Genomic DNA, 17,732 nt, shown 5'->3' with positions numbered 1-17,732 from the left:
TGAGCAGATTGCCTCTACAAATTTGATGTCCAAAAGAATGTCTTCTGTGGCACTTGGACATATATTGTTCTATTTGTTAGTTAATGGATCAGTCAACAATTCTAAGGCTTTATTTCTCTAGCGACTCTATTTTTGCAGCTTGTCTTTTTTCTTTTTGCAGTTTGTAGCAGATTCCTAGACTCTTCTATCGGACAATGAGACTGTACTCCCTATTGCAGTCTCCCATTTTTTCATTCACTAAGCTTATGTTGACATTTCCGGATGATCCTTTGTCAGATCCCTGTTGGCCACATTGCTCTGTTTTTTGTTATACTTGATCGTTGTCTAGACTTAGTGTGTCGTACTGTTTCTTTTTCTTAGTCTATTTTTTTCCAATAGAATGTGGCTTGATGGAAGAGCAATTTTGCAAATGTAACAGTCTTTCATTTTTAATTAATGGAAGATTGAAGATTTTTTCTTTGGAAAAAAAAAGTGGATTCATCAATGTAAAAAATCCAAACTTAAACTCAAGTCTTTTAAAAATATTTGTAAATTATACCACCCTCCTCCCACATCTACCCAAGTAACCGACAAACCAGGGTAAACATGTGACGAGAGGCTGCTATGATCTAATTCAACCTCCTAGGTCACCTTAAGGAAGTGGAACCGACAAAACACAACCAAACTGACCATCCACACATCCTATAGAACCTCTAGGAGCTACCCCACCTTTCCAAGTGACCAACCCCTGAGGAAACTCAACAGTTCAAGGACCTAGAGCCCTAGTCGCTCCCTTGCTAAGCCCTCCAAGCGACTGAGGCTCCCAGTCGCTCCCATGAGCCTTCCTGAATGCAGCTGTAGCTTTTTTCAGCCAGTGTTATGCCAACGACCATGAGATTTAAGGCTAAATTCCAAGGCTAGGACCCAATCACTACCCATAATTTCATGGAATTTACAAAAATGAAAAGAAACATAGAGACAATGATGTCGATACAAATTCTTGAACAAATACTTGACTCGATCCCTACTAGCCATAACATGCATTTTGTCAAAGATGTCACAAATATGAATTCTATAAGTCCAAATGACATATCTGAGCATAAAGGTCTTATACTTATCTGAGAATCACTAAGAAGCATTGATGCCTTATCACATTAGTTGCATTATCATCTATTAGGTCATAGATTCATTGCTTAATCATTTACAAATCTAAACATGATGATTACCATACATTTTCATTGTCATGAAACATATTCATAACCAGCATATAAACAACATAAATAATGAGGATACAACAACCATAAGTGCCACATATGAACCAATACATTTGCTCATAAAATACCAAGGAAAGGAACTCTTATTAATGAATGTAAAATCCAACTTGGTATGGGACTACCATGTTCCACCCGACCGTAGATTGGCCGAGACAAGTCTCTCTTCATCCAATCACCCTTGTGTCATATTCCAAGAATGAATGTGGGACTCAAACCAAAAGAACCAACTAGGTCTTCTTGAGGTTAAACCACCTCAGCCTCATAAATAGAATCAGGCTTTAATGCAATCCTCACCAGATCACTAGGCCATAAACAAGCATAGATGCCACCTGATTTCTCCACCTACACCATGAGGAATTTTCCTGTCTCCTAGTATCTAGGCTTTACCGCAATCCACATTCTGATCCAGAGATCACTAGGCCATAATCGAGACACCACCCTATAGGCTTTACCATATATCATGTATTCACCGGCAAGGATTCCTATGCCTGATCAAGGGAAACCACCTCTAGGCTTTACCGTATATCTCGCCATTCACTAGTCAAGGATTCCTAGGACCACAATACTTGGCTTTACCTTAACCCACAGTCTGGTTTAGGGGCCACTAGGCCAGTGGATTTACCGCAATCCATAGTCCAGTTTAAGGGATCACTAGGCCATGTGTTCTTTCATTCAAAGATTCACCTCACTCATATTCGAATCTAGCTCAACCAAAACGCGAGAACCCCATCACACCATGGCTATCCGGAAATGGCAAGGCAAGGCTGAAGAACACTATCACACCTAGAAAACCCCAAAACCATGAGAATAAGAGAACCAATAACACACATGCATGCCACATCTAGCAAGTAAATCACACATGCAAATCGATACCCGCAAGTGAACACGTTGTAGCTACTTGATCATGCTCTTCCTTGCTCGATCTTTGCTTCCTCTTTGCCTTCTTTTCCTTTCTTGATCCAAGAAAAATCTGAGTGTCCAAGAGTGTGTGGGAGAGAGAATAGAGTGAGAACTCCAAAACTGAACTGACCAAAAGCCATGAACTGATCCTCGGAAGCCTTTTTATCAATGTGGCCTCTATTTTCTTCATTTTCCATTATTTTCCTTCATTTTCCCCCTCACATGCAACCTATGATCTTTCACCCTCCTTTTCTCCTCATTTCCATTATTTTCATAAATAAATTGTTAAAAATGTCATTTTGCCTTTCTAAAGCCTTTGCCAATTTCCTTAGCCATAATAAACCAAATGAACATCCACACTAAGATGTTTTGCCCAACATTAAGCTTGGAATAAGTGTCCCATAACCATGGTTATTGTTTTTCTTTTATTAATTTTTATTACGTGGAATTTTCACCAGTGTTGTTACAGAACCCTTCCCCTTGGGGGAACACTATCTTCGGTGTTCAATGACACCTATAAACAATAAGACTGTTGAAAACCAAAACATATTGCCTATGCAGATTTATAACATAGCTCGTTGTTGTACTTAAAATGATCAACCTGTTGAGAAGTAAACCGACATTACAACATAACAACATGACAACCATAATGACATGACACCCATACCGCTTATTGGAGCTTTATAAAAAAACTCATGGTGGTCTTTACATCCATATACATATGTAGATATAATAAAAATATCACACCAAAACATATGCCAAAAACATTCGCTCAACCAACAAATAAGGAAGGATACATAGCCTACATCTGATCCGCCATACCCCATGTAGCTTCATCGAGCACAAAGTGATTTTACTACACCTTAACCTGCACGATTACTTAGTTCTAGAGCATGAGCACCTTTCTCTGCAATATACACTGAGGTTTCGGCTAGAATTCTCCATTTGGCTCCACCTGCAATACAAACCATTCAATCACATGATCAACATATTTAACATACTTCTTAAGCAATGACACATGGAAAACATCATGGACTTTCACTGTTGCAGGCAATGCAAGTCGATAGGCCACTGGTCCAATACTTTCAAGAATATTGAAAGCTCCATAAAACTGAGGTGTCATCTTAGCACATGATCCAGTATGCAAGGAGTTCTTATTTGGCTTGATGTGCAAGTACACCTATTTCCCAACCTGAAACTCCTTAAACAACTTGTTCTGATCTGCATAGGTTTTTTTCCTATCTTGTGTTGCCTTTAGATTCTTCTTGATTAACTGCATTTCCTTTCCCATTTCTTCTAACATGTTTGGTTCAATCAATACCATGTTCATAGGGTCACTCCAATTTATGGTATTATTACAAATCCGCCCATACAATGCTTCAAATGGACTCATCCTCAATGATTCTTGGTAACCATTATTGTAAGCGAACTCAACCAATGGAAGGTACTCCTCCCATCTCCTTTGTCGATGCATCACATACATCGTCAACATGTCCTCCAATATCCTATTCACCCTCTCTATCTGTCCATCTGTCTATGGATGATAAGTTGTATTGAAGGCCAACTATCTACCTAAACCTGCAAACAACTCCTGCCAAAACTTGGAAGTGAAATTTGCATCCCTATCTAACACAATCTTCTTTGGAACACCATGAAATTTTACCACATCTATGATGAACACCTGTGCCACATAACTAGCTAAATATGTAGTCTTTACTGGAATGAAGTGTGCTACCTTAGTAAACTTGTAAAGAAATCCATGGAAATAACCTCCCATTTCCATTATGGAATCAAAATCAGTTGTATTAGTCCACCTGGATGCCTACACTCTGCCTTTACCTAATGACAGTCCAAACATCTAGCCACAAGCTCTGCCACATCCTTCTTCAGATTCAGCCAATAATAAAACTTCTTTACTGTTGTCAATGTTTTTTGGTAGCTTGGGTGACATGAATACGATTTCGCATGAAAATCCCTTAAGATAATCTTATTGAGCTCGCTGTTGTTTGGCACATATATCTTATCCCTAAATTTGATCAAGCCATCTTGCAATAGCCCTCGTGAAAATTTCATGTAATAAAAGTAAATAAAGGAAAAATAAGATCACGGTTAAGGGACACGTATTCCAAGTTGAATGTTGGGCAAAAGATATCCTAGTGGGCATCATTGGATGTGTGTTTTGTCAAAGGAAAATTGGCAAAGTCTAAGGCAAAGGCATTTTTGGCACATTTATTTATGAAAAGAAAGGAAATTAGGAGAAAAGTAAGGTGAAAGGTTACATGTGGCATGTGAGGAGAAAATTGAAGAAAAATAATGGAAAATGAATAAAATAGAGGCCTCATTCATAAAAAAAAAAGCCTTTTGAGGATTAGTGGGCAAGTTTTTTCAACCTTTTGTTAGTTCAAGTTTGGAGCTCTCTCATTCTTATCTCTCTCTCTCACGCACTCTTGGTCACTTAAAGTTTTCTTGGAGCACTCTAGTTTGGAGCAAAGGAAAGGGAAAGCAAGGAAAGGAAAAAAAAAAAGCAAGCAAGGATCAAGGAAAGGAAATTAGGACTCAAGTAGCTTCAGCAGGAATACTTGTAGGTAACCTTTTGCATGTGTGATTTCTTAGCTTGTTTGGACATGCATTGTTGGCTCGAGAGAGTCAGCGGGGAAAAGACCTCGGGTTCAGGCACAGAGGGCCAACAGTGGTCCATTGTAGTCAAGGACAATGCTAGAATTTTCACCTCACCCCGAAGGGAAAGGAGTCTAGCCCGAAGCGTGCCACAACCAAAGGGGAGGAGGGTTATGTTAGGGCCTAGATTGACCTTAGGTGGAAGGGAGGCAATTCTAGGGTAACCACAAACCACGCTTAACCTGGTAGCTAGCCCTACCAGGTCGAGAGAGGGCTCTCACCTTGTCAATCTCAGTTGAGATGACTGAATTAAATATGGATTTTAGGCTAGGTATAGTAGCTCTAAGGTTTTTCGTATGATTTTGAAGGTTTTGTTGCTGGATCAAATGGAGCGGACAGCTTTGGGTCCAGGAAATCAAGTCAGAATTGCAGGGTGTTCTATGGGGCTAGGTAGGTAGGTGTTTTGGAACTTGGAATTGAGTGAGATGGTAGGTCTAAGACTGGTTAGGAGCTGAGGAGGGCATGCAAGGATCATGAGTCCTCTTCTGACAACTGAAATCATCAAAAACTAAATATATTCCCAAGGCAGAGCATTGTTACCAATGTATTCTACCTATCTATCTTGATTTCATTTAGTTAAGAAGAATGAAATAGATTGTGGCACATATAACACCTGATAAAAACTAATGACAAAAGGATAAATAATGAAAAAACACATTACCACAAGAATCCCACAAAAATCGCTGCAAGTCCTTGTTTATTTCCTTGCTAAACTGCTGTAGAGATGTACAATGTAGCTCAAAGCATCCAAAAGAGTCCAACCTTTACAAATGAGGAAGAAAATTCATAATATAGACATGAAAACCACCTATGCTAGCCATCAGGGGTCGAATCCAAGAGATAAGGGACTGTTTCAACCATATCTAAACTAGGAACAGGAATATAGGCAGTGGAACAGCTTGCCTCTAAAACCATGGAAACTGATTCATTCACCCCCAAACCACCTCAAAATGATGAATGTACCCTCTAAGGTCATTTTACACTTACATTTACATAGAATAGCATCATTTACAATCATAAATTCATCCAATATGAGAGAAAAAGTCAACTTGTAGAAAACTAGGCGAAATTTGGATTTTTCAGCAAACCGGTCCTATGCGTAGCGCCACTTGCCAGGTGCGTAGCACCACTTCTCAGCTGATTTTGGAGGCCTTCCCCTTAGCCAAATTGAGCCCAAGATAGCTCATTGGAAAGGTCTTCCTGTCTATTTTTTGTCTTGAATTTTTGCATTTGGAGGTCATTTTCCCCCTCAAAAGTGGAATCTTCGAAGGTTGCTTCCTCTGTGCCCAAAAAGAGGCAGAGAGGTCATTTTTTGATGGTTTTGTGACCTTTAGGTGACCAAGATTTGTTCCAAAATTGCTAAAAATTTCAGGGATTGATGTTCTCATCATTCTGAATGCAAATATGCAAACCATTTCTCCAAAAAGTGCTCCAGTCAAAAGCGTAGTGCCGGTGGTGCTACGCACCTAACGCAATTTTCTGTGTTGGAAAATTTCAAAATTTCAAAATGACAAAAAACTCACCAAACTTGCCCAGATTTGGCACAAGGAATTCTCATTAATTGCTTTGATGGGCTAGTGAGGCCTCAGCCAAGATTTTTAGCTTGTCTTGCTCCTTTTTGCTCCTCAAGGCCTTCCTCAACCTTTCCTTAAGTTTCCTCATCCTTATATTGCCTATTTTGTTCCGGGTCAATAGTGATAGGCCATGTGGCGAAGCATATTCTTGTCTCTATTGGCCTTCTCAAGCAGCTTTTCAAAGTGTATGTTAACCCTTTCGAGCCAAGTTTCCCAGTCATTCTCAATCTCTTGCTAAATGGAGGTCATCTTGACCTTTGCCTTCTTTGTCATTTTGCCTCTTCAGTTTCAACATTTCAAGCTCCATTAGGATTTGCTTATCCTCCAACTGTTTGTTCTCTTTCTTGTTCATCATCTATATCATCCTCGTGCATACTCTCTTTGCCTTTTCTCTGTTGCTTATGTCTCTCCATGGAACTATCACTGAGTGTCTCTTTCCATTGTTCTTGGTGGCTTTAACACTTGTGGTTGTATATGGAAAAATAGTGAAGAATGTAGTGAAATCAAGGTGGAGAAATGGAATGAAGTGGAATGGAGATGAGTATGAAGAGATTTTAGAAATGAATAGAGTTTAGGAAGAGTGTGTAGGGTTTTTGGTGAGGGGAATAGGGTTTGTGGGGAGTAAGTAGGGTTAGTGAATGATGTAGGGTTTGGGAGTGTTATAGGGTTTGGGAATTAGAGAAAAACTTTAGGGAGGGAATTATGTATGGGAGGATGAGTTTTATAGGACAGCAGTTAGGACTGTATTTTTTACAATATGGGATAGTTTAGTGACAATTAGGGTTTGATGTTTTGGATGGAGAACACAACTCAAAACCAATGGAACAATTCTTGTCTACAAGAAAAAGTGATGTTACTTACTTACAAATGGAGAAATTTGGGGTTTTGATGTGATTTGATGAATTTTGTAGCAATTTGTGGTTAAAATTCTAGGTGTGTAGTGCAATTACCAAGTGCGTAGCGCAGCTCCCTGCGTAGCGCCAGTTCAAAATAACACAGGAGAAAAAGCCCAGGTGCGTAGCGCTAATTCTATGCGTAGCGCCAGAATTTGGTGCATAGCGCCTTTTGCAGACCACTTTTGAAGGCCTTCCTAGTGTCCAAATTGGGCATAGGATAGCTCTTTGGAAAGCTTGGCAAGCATAATTTCTAGAACATCTTGAATTTTTTAATTTGGAGTTTATTCTCCCTGTCAAAAGTCCAATCTCCCAAGACTAGTCAAAATGTGCAGAATGAGGCTTCCTAAATGCAGAGTGTTGTTGCAGTCAACTTTTGAAAGTCTTCCTCAACTCCAAATTGAGCTCATGATAGCTCATTGGAAATATCTTTGTGTCTAGTTATCATTTGACTCATCAAGAAAGTCATTTGGTCATTCCATCTAGGAGAAAAATTTATTTTACCAAGGTCACTCCAGAGGTGCAGCAACTCTCTTGTAGCGACTATATTTTTGACATTTCTCTAAAACCATGAAACTTGGGTAAAAGAGAAGGAGGTTTTTCTTCCTTGGCCTATTGTGGACAAAAACCTCTCTCCCTTTTTCCAAATTCATTTTTCTTGCTCAGAAACAAAAACCCTAGGAGAGGGAAATGAGCCTTGCCAGAGCACAATTGACGCACAAACAAGGTGTAAAATGACCCATTGGAACATGAAATAAGGATGACAACTCTTTTAATGATGGTACACTCATTCAAATGGTGACATGGACCAATACTTGGAAGACTTTGGAAGGAGTGAAGACAGATCCTAGACCTAATACCTAGTGACCAATTTTCACTTGAAGACTCACTGAAATGACAAAATTTGACCTTGACACCCTAAAATCACTTTGTGAGAGCATGTTTGATCACTGGAGGAAGGCTGCAAAGACTGACACTAACAGGTTCAACATGGAGTCGAGAGGATATCAGTTGAACACAGGAAACCATACATATATGCATCCATATTATATGAAACAGAGATAACGGTACCCTAATCTCATACACATGGATCCATCATAAATACCACAGGACTAACAACATTCTAGTATCAATCTAGTAATCACCATCTTCATGCAACAAGTAGACTATTTAAAATTTTAATAAGCCCACAGAACATGATGTGCAATGCGTTATGAGTCTTGACAACCATCAACTCTGATTACATTAAATCAACAGGACATAGTACATTATAACTTGGCATCTCGCCGTAAACAATACATAAAATACCCAGCTCAGTAGCTCGGGTCAGATCTGCTCCGCAACCCAGTTCCTCGGCTCCAGCTCTTCTTGCTTCTACTTCTACGTCTGTGTACCTCCTCGGTAGCCAAATCCTTCAGCGTCTAGTGGGTTCAACCACAGCAACAACACCAACAATCAAAAAACAACAACAACCTCTTCCTTTCTATTCTTCCTCTTTTTATATCCTTCCTGGCTGCCTGGACTGCCAGTTCTTGCTCGGCGGCTTACTCCCTTGGCTGCTTCTACGCCTTCCCATCTCCTCAGCTGCCTTTGCCTTCTGCTACCACCTCACCATCATTCCTCCGCAACTGCTCGTTCCACTACTAACTTTTGCTTCCATTTGTCCTTTCCCACCCTACGGTTGGTCAAAACTCTTCAAAATTAATGAAGGCTCTAGTCAAAACTCTTCAAAATTAATGAAGGCTATGGTCAAAAATCTTCAAAATTAATGAAGGCTCTAGTCAAAACTCTTCAAAATTAACGAAGGCTCTGGTCAAAACTCTTCAAAATTAACGAAGGCTCCAACAGGCCCTAACCATAATTTCTTGACTCGTCCCTGAGTCAAGTCATTTCGGCCTCTGGCAGCTCTGTTGTTGCTTCCATGTGTTCTACGGGTGGTGGTTGTGTTGCTACCGGCACTATCTCCATTGTCTGTTGTGTAGGCACCTCTGTTGTTGTGATAATTTCTTGCGGAGTAGGCATCTCTTCTGTCTCAATCCTAGCTTGTGGTGTGGCATTTGTTTCTGTGGCCCTTTCTTGACCTTGTGGCTCCTTCGTTCCAAATGAAGGCTCCAACTCTGGGACTATTGTTGTTGTTTGTTGCCTGAACCCATTGTATCATTGAATTGCCAGGTCCCAATTTGTGAGGATTGCGTCTGCACTTTTTGTGAATGCCTCAGTTGATTGTGACATTAAGGTTGTCGGTCGTTGGCTCTGCAGGTTGTCCCACTGTTGGCTGCTTGAGTCGCATGCCTCCTTTAACAGCAGGACCTGCATCTGAACTGGTAGTCACGGGTCTCAGATTATTATTTTCGTCCTCGCCGATTCTTTCTTAATTGTGTGAACCTAGGCTTGGAGGACGTTGATTTGTTCACTTATTTGGTGGAGTTGAGCAGGGTCTGTGCACGCCCTTGTGCTAGCAAATAGGGATTGAATTTTCTCTCTCAACAGGTAGATCTAGTGATTTTTCAGAGCTAGACTACCTGACCAGTCATGGAACTTGCCCATTAAAGCATATCCGTCAGTGAGGGCTCTGGCTAGGGCTTGTTTCTTCATCTCTAGCTCTCTGACCTTGCTTTCAACCAATCATGCGTAGATTTCTACAGGATCTGGCAGGGCGGACCAGACAGTTTCTAGCTTCCTCTTCATTTCTTTATTGGTGGCTGCTAGGCACATGCACGTTTTTTGTATATGATCGTAGCAGTTGATCAAGGTGCAGGCAGACATGTCTGTCGTTGCTTCTGTCTTGGCTTCAATGACGGTTGACCATATGGAGTGGAACCGCTGGGCAAGTTGATTCACTTGGGCTTGCAATCCCGTATTTTCCTCTTGCAGGCAATCTCATTCTTTTGTCACTGCGAGCAGTTGCTCATGTTCCTTAGCCAAGTGCTCATGTAGGCTCTTAGCCTTGTCGACTGCTTGCTGAATAAAATAAAATAAATGACCAGTGATGGAGCGTATAAACCGACATTGTGTCTGGTTCCAGGAATTGTTGTTGTAAGGGTAGGTCGCTTGTAATGGACTTATTAGAGTGGGAGGCGGGTGAATGTTCTTGTTGAGATGGTTGTTGGGATGGCTGAGTGGACTGTGGTGTGGTTGGAGTGATGTTAGGGTTTGGGGGGACTGTGATATTTATAAGGAGAGTGGGTAAGTACGGGTCAATCCTTTCCCTCTGCCAACTAGTATCCAGGTTTCTCCCGGTTGGTGGCTCCAACTCAAGCATCGGTGTTGTACTCTCGGTGGCTGGCATCCCTATGGTCGAGGTGGTGCCTTCTTTTTGACCAGCTAATTGAACCTCTACTTCCGTAGAATTCCACCGGTGGCCGAACGAGAGGATCTAGGACATAGTGTGGAGGTGGAAGAGGTTTGTGGGGATGACTCTCGCGATGGGCGTACTACAATGGATGTGTAGGCGGGGATCTCCTCGACTATGGTCGTTGTGGGAATGGGGTTTTCGACCTCAACAATAAGGTCAACGACCGGAGCTGGAGTGTTAACTTTCGGCCTTTTGGCAACCGACTTTTTGACTTGGGGGTGCGAATAACTTGCTTCTTTTACGGCTTGGGTACCGGCATCAAGGAGGGAGACTACGCTATGCCCACGAGAGCTGTGATTAAAAGAGGGAGTGTTACAATTGGGAACATTGTGGTTGAACCTTGAAAATGCTCGGGGTAGTGAACCTCACCTGGCTCAAAACTTGTGATTGTCCTTCTTACCTCGAACATTTTCTCTTCCATTTGGAGCAGCATCGTTTGGAGTACTTCATTTTCTGCCCTCTTACTGATGCTTTCTACCCCATCTCCCTCTTGGTTCGGTGGCATCAAAGCTCTGAATAGATACTTGGGCTTCCCTTTTGTTATTTCATAGGCCACTCCCGACCAGGACTCCACTTCTCTGTGTAGGGCCTCCTCTGTCAGGCTAAACCTTTGTGGCCTTAATTTGAATGTGGTGGGGTTGACACATCGTGGTCTGAGATAAGTATGCACGTGCGAGGCACTGAACCAGAGCTCACCTGAGAACTCATCCAGGAGAGCCCTAGGTATTCTCTCCATGGACTGAATGGCGTCCACCATCTGTGTGTACCAGCTCTTGAAGGTTGTTTCGTTGATCTCTTTTGTGTTGGGATCCCCCGATGCCCTCCATGGTTCATACCTGAGCGCAATTGGCTAGTCTTCAGAAATAGTTTCCATCTACCTCTCTAGTGGTGGCCTCCACTTCCACATTGCCAGTGCCATTACCAAATACCCGAACACAAAGCTAGTGCTTCGCCGGTAGACATCCTCACACACCTCAGAAAGTTCGTTGAGCATGAAGACCGACCAGTTGAGTATCTCTCCCTGGCAGCAGTGTTCTGCTATTGAAACGTTTCTAGGGTGCACTCGTTTCTCGTGAAGTGCCTCATTGTCTTGCCTGCAATAAGGTAGCACGCGAACCAAATGTTATCTTTGTTGATTCTGTCCAGCTTCCTGCCTTTTCCCCCTCGCTTTGTCCCATAGCAGGTGTAGTTTTTGTCTTTTGTATGCTTCTTCCCTCACTTGGCCCTAGCCTGGAATGTTGTGCTGACTGCATTCCCCATGTCTGCCAACCCAATCAATCAATAGATATATTTGGCATGGATAGGGTATTCTTTGTCCAGCCATAGTGAAACTCCTTGCATCTTGCTCACCAATAGCTTGGTGCACTGCATGGCAGCCAATTGGGTGTTGAATATAGGAAAATTTCTTAGGCTAAACATCATGGACTTATATATCCCTTTGAAGTCTTCTCTGATTCTGGAGGCCCTGGTGCCATGCTACATTTGAAATTTTTCCCCCTATACTTCCCTTTTCATCGCTGGAAATTGGAACCCGTCCGTGAACTCGTTGTCGATGAGATTCGACCGATCATACTTCCCATGTAGGTCATCCATGACTTCAATTCTTGCATCCAGAGCGGGTCATGGGACTAATATGATCCTTTTTGCCATTGTTCCCCTTATTCTATAAACAATTTGCACTTGTGCTCTTCTGTTTCTCTCGTCCTGCTCCTGTTCTTCCGAGTGCTCCTAGAATCCTTCTGGTGTTTGAAATTTTACCATTCCTTGCATTCTCCTGAGATTTATGTAACCGATTCTGACATGACATCCCCTCACTAACGAGGCTTTAATCAAGTAATTACTCAGCAACCTTTCCATGTATTCTAGCTATATTTTTGTCGCCGTCAGCCGACTAGTACATTTCAATTATGACGTGGGTTTGGAAAGTACAGAGTGGGTTGCATGGCATCATTATTCTGTCGTGATGGGCTTATTTATTAACTAATTCTATGCTTAACAAGAAATATTTTGCCACCCTACCTTGATAGTTGCCTTATTGATTACTTATTTGGGAAATAACTACTGGTACGGTGGATGGGACGGGTATGTGTGTGGCCATCATTTCTGGAAAAGTTTCGGATCTACATGTCTTCTGCTGACGGGGGTTGACATGCATGGCTATTGTCCCTGCTGGCTAGGCTTATTGACTCTACCCCCCCTCCCAACCACAAATGGGTTGCGGTATCCCGCTACTGGCCGCAACCTTATTATTTGGAAGAAACTTTTTTTTTACTTGCAGAAGGGTTTCAGGCGTGCACCATTGACCCATCCCTGTAGTAGGACTCCATCTAGTTGCATGAGTCTTACCGCACCTGATTCTTTTATTTGTGTAATGATGAATGGGCCTAACCAGTGCATTTGTAGTTTTCCTGGGAACTTGAGGAACTTGTTGTCATAGAGGAGCACTTGGTCGCTGACTTCAAATGATTTGTTCTTGATGTTTCTATCATGCCAAGCCTTCTATCATCGTTGCTTGACAAATTGATGGAACTCCGCTAGGAACTGTGTTTCATCAAACTCCAACAACTGGCTCAGTCTATCCCACAAGGCATTGTTATCGGTCATTCCTGTAGCCTCTGAAATCAACATGCTGGGAAGTATGAACTCCGCTGGCACCACCGCCTCTCTGCCGTAGACGAGCTGGAATGGAGTTTGTTTGTGGAGTCTTTTAACTGTTGTTCTATATGCCTAGAGTGTCGCTGGAATTCTTTCATCCCAGTCATCCCGGTTTGCCGATACAATTTTTGTTAGCCCTTTTTCCAGTATCTTGTTAAATGCCTCTACTGCACCGTTTTCCTGCGGATGATAAGGACTACTCTTGTTATGTTGTACCATAAAAGTTGTTAATAGAACCTCAATTGTCTCATTCAGAAAATGTGTGCCCTGGTCACTTGTGAGGCTCCTCGGGCATCCGAACCTTGAAATGATATTTTCAAAAATGAATCTTACCATTGTTTCCGTTGTGCAGTCTTTCACTGGCGCGACCTCTACCCATCTTGTTAGATATTTTGTTGTCATGATTATGTATTGAGCTCTGGAGTTTCTTGCTAGTGTGGAGATTGGACCAATGAAATCTACTGCCCACTTATCGAATATCTGCACTGTATGGACCAGGTGCAGTGGTAGCTCATCTCATCGAGAAGGCTTACCAACCCTTTGACAGACATCACATTCATTGGCAAACGCCTTTGAATCCTTATGTATAGTGGGCCACCACAATCCTGCATGTAGTATCTTTCTTGTAGTAGCTTTGCCCCCTACATGTCCTCCCGCGACCCCTGCATGGCACTCCCATAGGACGGCTTCTCTTTCATGTTGTAGGACACAGCGTCTGAGTATTTGGTCCAAGCCCATTTTGTAAAGGTGTCCTGCTATGAGCTGGTAATCTGCAACTCTAACCACTAAGTGCCTCTTCTGTGTTGTTGTGTATCCCTGTGGGAAACTTCCTATTGTTAGTAAAGTAGCAATTTCCTCTAGGTGATCGGGTATGGCTTCTATCCTGAACAGATCAGCATCGGGTAACCGATCGTCTATTGCCCCGTCATTCTCCCCTGTTTCCAAGCGAGACAGATGATCTAGGCCTACATTCAGTCTACCTGGCTTAACAACCACTTCAAACGTGAACTCTTGAAATAGTAACAGCCATCTGCATATTCTTCCTTCCAATACTGGCTTGTTTACTAGGTACTTCAGTGCAGAATGGTTTGTGAAAAATTTGAATGGCAAACCTAGCAGGTAGTGCCTAAAATTTTGGAGAGAGTAGACCATTGCTAGAGATTCCTGTTCTGCTATTGTGTAGTTTCTTTCTTCCATGGAGAGATTTCTGCTTGTGTAGTATACTGGATGATCCATCTTCTCTCCTGGTTGCACTAGGACTGCTCCTAGTGCTATTCCAAACGCATCAATATGTAGATGGAATATTTTGTTCCAGTCAGGGTACACCAATATGGGGGCACTTACTAACTTCTCTTCCATTTTGTCCAGTGTTGCTTGACAATCCATTGTCCAAATGAATTCTTCCGTCTTCCTTAGTAGTCTCTCCATTAGGGCTGTTATGGTTGCATAGTTCCTGATGCACCTTCTATAGTACCTTGTATGGCATAGAGTTGCGCTTTGTTGCTTCATGTTGCAGGGTGGTTCCATGTGGATGATTGCTTCTATTTTGACAGGGTCCACGTAGACTCCATCTTTGCAAACAATATCGCCCAGCAGAGCTCCAAAGGGAATTGTGAAAATGCACTTTTTCAAATTCAAAGATATTTGCAACTGTCTGCATCTTTCAAACATTACTCTCAATAGACTGGTATGATTCTTCAGCAGGCTGTATATTGTCCAGTCGTCCATGTAGACTTCTAGGAACTTATGAATGTAGTCTCAGAATTCTGCTATTACAATCCTTGAAAATATTGTTGGTGCATTCTTTAATCCGAATGGCATTACATTGTATGCGTACAACCCCCACACCATCGTGAAAGTTGTTTTCCTTTTATCTTCTTCGACTATTCGGACTTGATGGTAGCTCGAGAAACCATTTGTGAATGAGCATGCCTCATTCCCCGCAACATTGTCTAGGACTTCGTTGCTAAAAGGCGTGGGGAACGAGTCGTGCACGCATGCATTGTTCAGGCTTATGTAGTCGACGCATACTCTAATCTCGATCACATCCTTCTTATTCTGAATAACTATAGGGCTTATCCAATCAGCTTCATCGACCAGAAAAATGATTCCTGCATCTAACATTTTGTAAATCTCCCTTTTAACTTTCTCTTTGACCCTTGGGTTCAACCGGTATGGTCTGTGCTTCAGTGATCAGACACTTGTTTTCAGAACAATTTTCATCTCTCCCAAGTTACCTTTTATCCCCTTGAGTTATGTTACCAAAGTTGGGAACAGATCCTGGTATTCTTGCAATAAATCAAAATTTTCTTTGGTGGTCAGTTCATCCCAGTAGTCTCCCACCGATGTTATCTTGGGTTTATCTTCTATCCCTACATTCTGTTTTCTCAGCTTCACTGGTAGGAGATGGGCGCCTTCCGTCGAGGGACTCTCCCGAATCCCCCTTTTTCCCTATGTTTCTTCAAAGGCTAGGTGTTTAAGCCCTTCCAATCCGTCTTCTTTTGGTTCTGCATCAATTTTGTGGCAGATCACAAATCCTGGCGATTCCATCTCATACAAGCACTACAGGAAGTTTTCTTCGTGATCCCCTTCAACTAGCATCTCTGGGGTGAACAAAACCCCTTTCACCACTTGAAGTACTTCTGTCATTTATGCTTCACTATTTTTGAATGAGAAATCGTTAATGAATTGTGCTTTCAAAGCATCCTAAGCAGTTGTTTGTGGTTGTAGTTCCTCCTAGATGTACCAAGCCTATGGGATGGCGCTGAGGGTTTGTATAAAGACATGCACTCATAGGTCCTTTGGCAGCCCCCGGCTTTCCCAATTGGTCATGCACCCTTTGACATGCTCCTCGGGACTTGAATTCCCTATGTATTCTTTTTCGTATGGTGGCCTATCTTCTTTCTTGTTGAACCTTTCCTTCATTGCTCGCTTGGCATCCTTCCAGTCTTTCAGTACCTAGCAGTGTGCTTTCCACCACCTTGCCGATGTTTCCATGAGTGCAACATCCAGTAAGGGAATTCTCTGGTCCTCTGCTACATCTTGGTCCATCCTATCCAGGAACTGATCTATTGGTTCAAGTCCACAGTATTTTGAGATGTCGTCCTTCCCTATATCTCCCCAGTTGACTCGGCTTATCATTGCACATCATCGAGTCATTAATTCATACCCACCCTGTTGCCATGCATTCCATGCAACTTATTAACTTTGAATACTCCTCCAGCTAACTGATCCTTCAGCTGTAGGATTTATGTAGTCCTCCCTCTTTCCTATTGCGAGCGTATCCAATTGATCTAACATCCTTGGTTCTTCCCTGTCGTCCATTGGCTCTGTAAACCTGGGTCCTTGGTAAGGGTCCAACAGCTGAATCACTCTCAGTCCTTCTACTTCAAAGATCATATGTTCTTTCTTCAAATCTATGACGGCATAATTTTTGTATGCCCAGTCAATCCCTAAGAGTGCTGGATACGGGTCTTTATCCCCCATAATGTCTATTACTTCGAACTCAGTGTGCGTTTTTACTCCCGCCACATCAACCTCTACATTCTCCAACCTCCCAATAGGCAATATGCAATACTGATTTGCCATTCTCAATTGAATTGGTGAATACTTCAGCTGTGGTTTCCCCATTGCCTCCCAGGTCTTCCGAGGTAGGATGTTTACATCCGACCCTAGATCTAGCATGGTGTCCCTTATCTGGAATCCTACCACCTGTGCGTTGATTCAAAACTCCTTCCCACTTCTTTTCTTATTTCGCTTCACTCTCCTGGAGGCTTTCTCTGACCAGGCTTCACCTGGTTGTCCCGCGTCCTCTCGTTCTAGGGATACCGCGGCCTTTAAGATTTTTTGCAATTCCTTTAGCATGGCCTCATCTTCAACAATTCTTAAGAATAGTTTAAACCATTCCCCAATGGGATGGGTATGAGCGGGCCCGTAGACTTGTGGTCTTCGGGTGTCCCTCTCTTCCGTCATTCCCTCAAACAATTTGGTTGCATCTTGATAATACTGCTTCTGGTGCTCGGGCTGATATGCCTTTGGTGGTGATGTCGCTTTGACAATCACTGGGGGTTCATTGGCGTAGCGATCTTCCCCTGTCTTCTTCCCTCCTCGGGTGATTATATTAATATTTGTCGCGGGGAAATCCTCGTCAGTCCGAGGCTCAGCATTCACCAGGTTGGCCCCTCCCTGTCTGGTTCTCTCCTCCCATTTTGCAATGAGCTCTGGGCAGTCTTCCAGCGCATGGGTGTTAACTCTACCTTGTGAACACCATGATCTCCTTGGGAGCGGACATTCCCTTGCAACATGTCCTTCCTGACCGCAATTGTAGCATCTTAAGGGTCCTCTGCCCCCCGATCTTCCTCCGCGTCCATTTCCTCCTCACCCCCCTCAGCTCGCTTCATTGACCCTGAACGTGGATCTATCTAGC

This window comes from Pinus tabuliformis, chromosome Q (genome assembly GCF_031772625.1).
Source record: "Pinus tabuliformis cultivar Carrire ecotype Pingquan chromosome Q, CPIR1, whole genome shotgun sequence".
NCBI lineage: Eukaryota > Viridiplantae > Streptophyta > Pinopsida > Pinales > Pinaceae > Pinus > Pinus tabuliformis.
The sequence above is the reverse complement of the archived record's forward strand: the minus strand, read 5'-3'. Positions refer to the sequence as shown.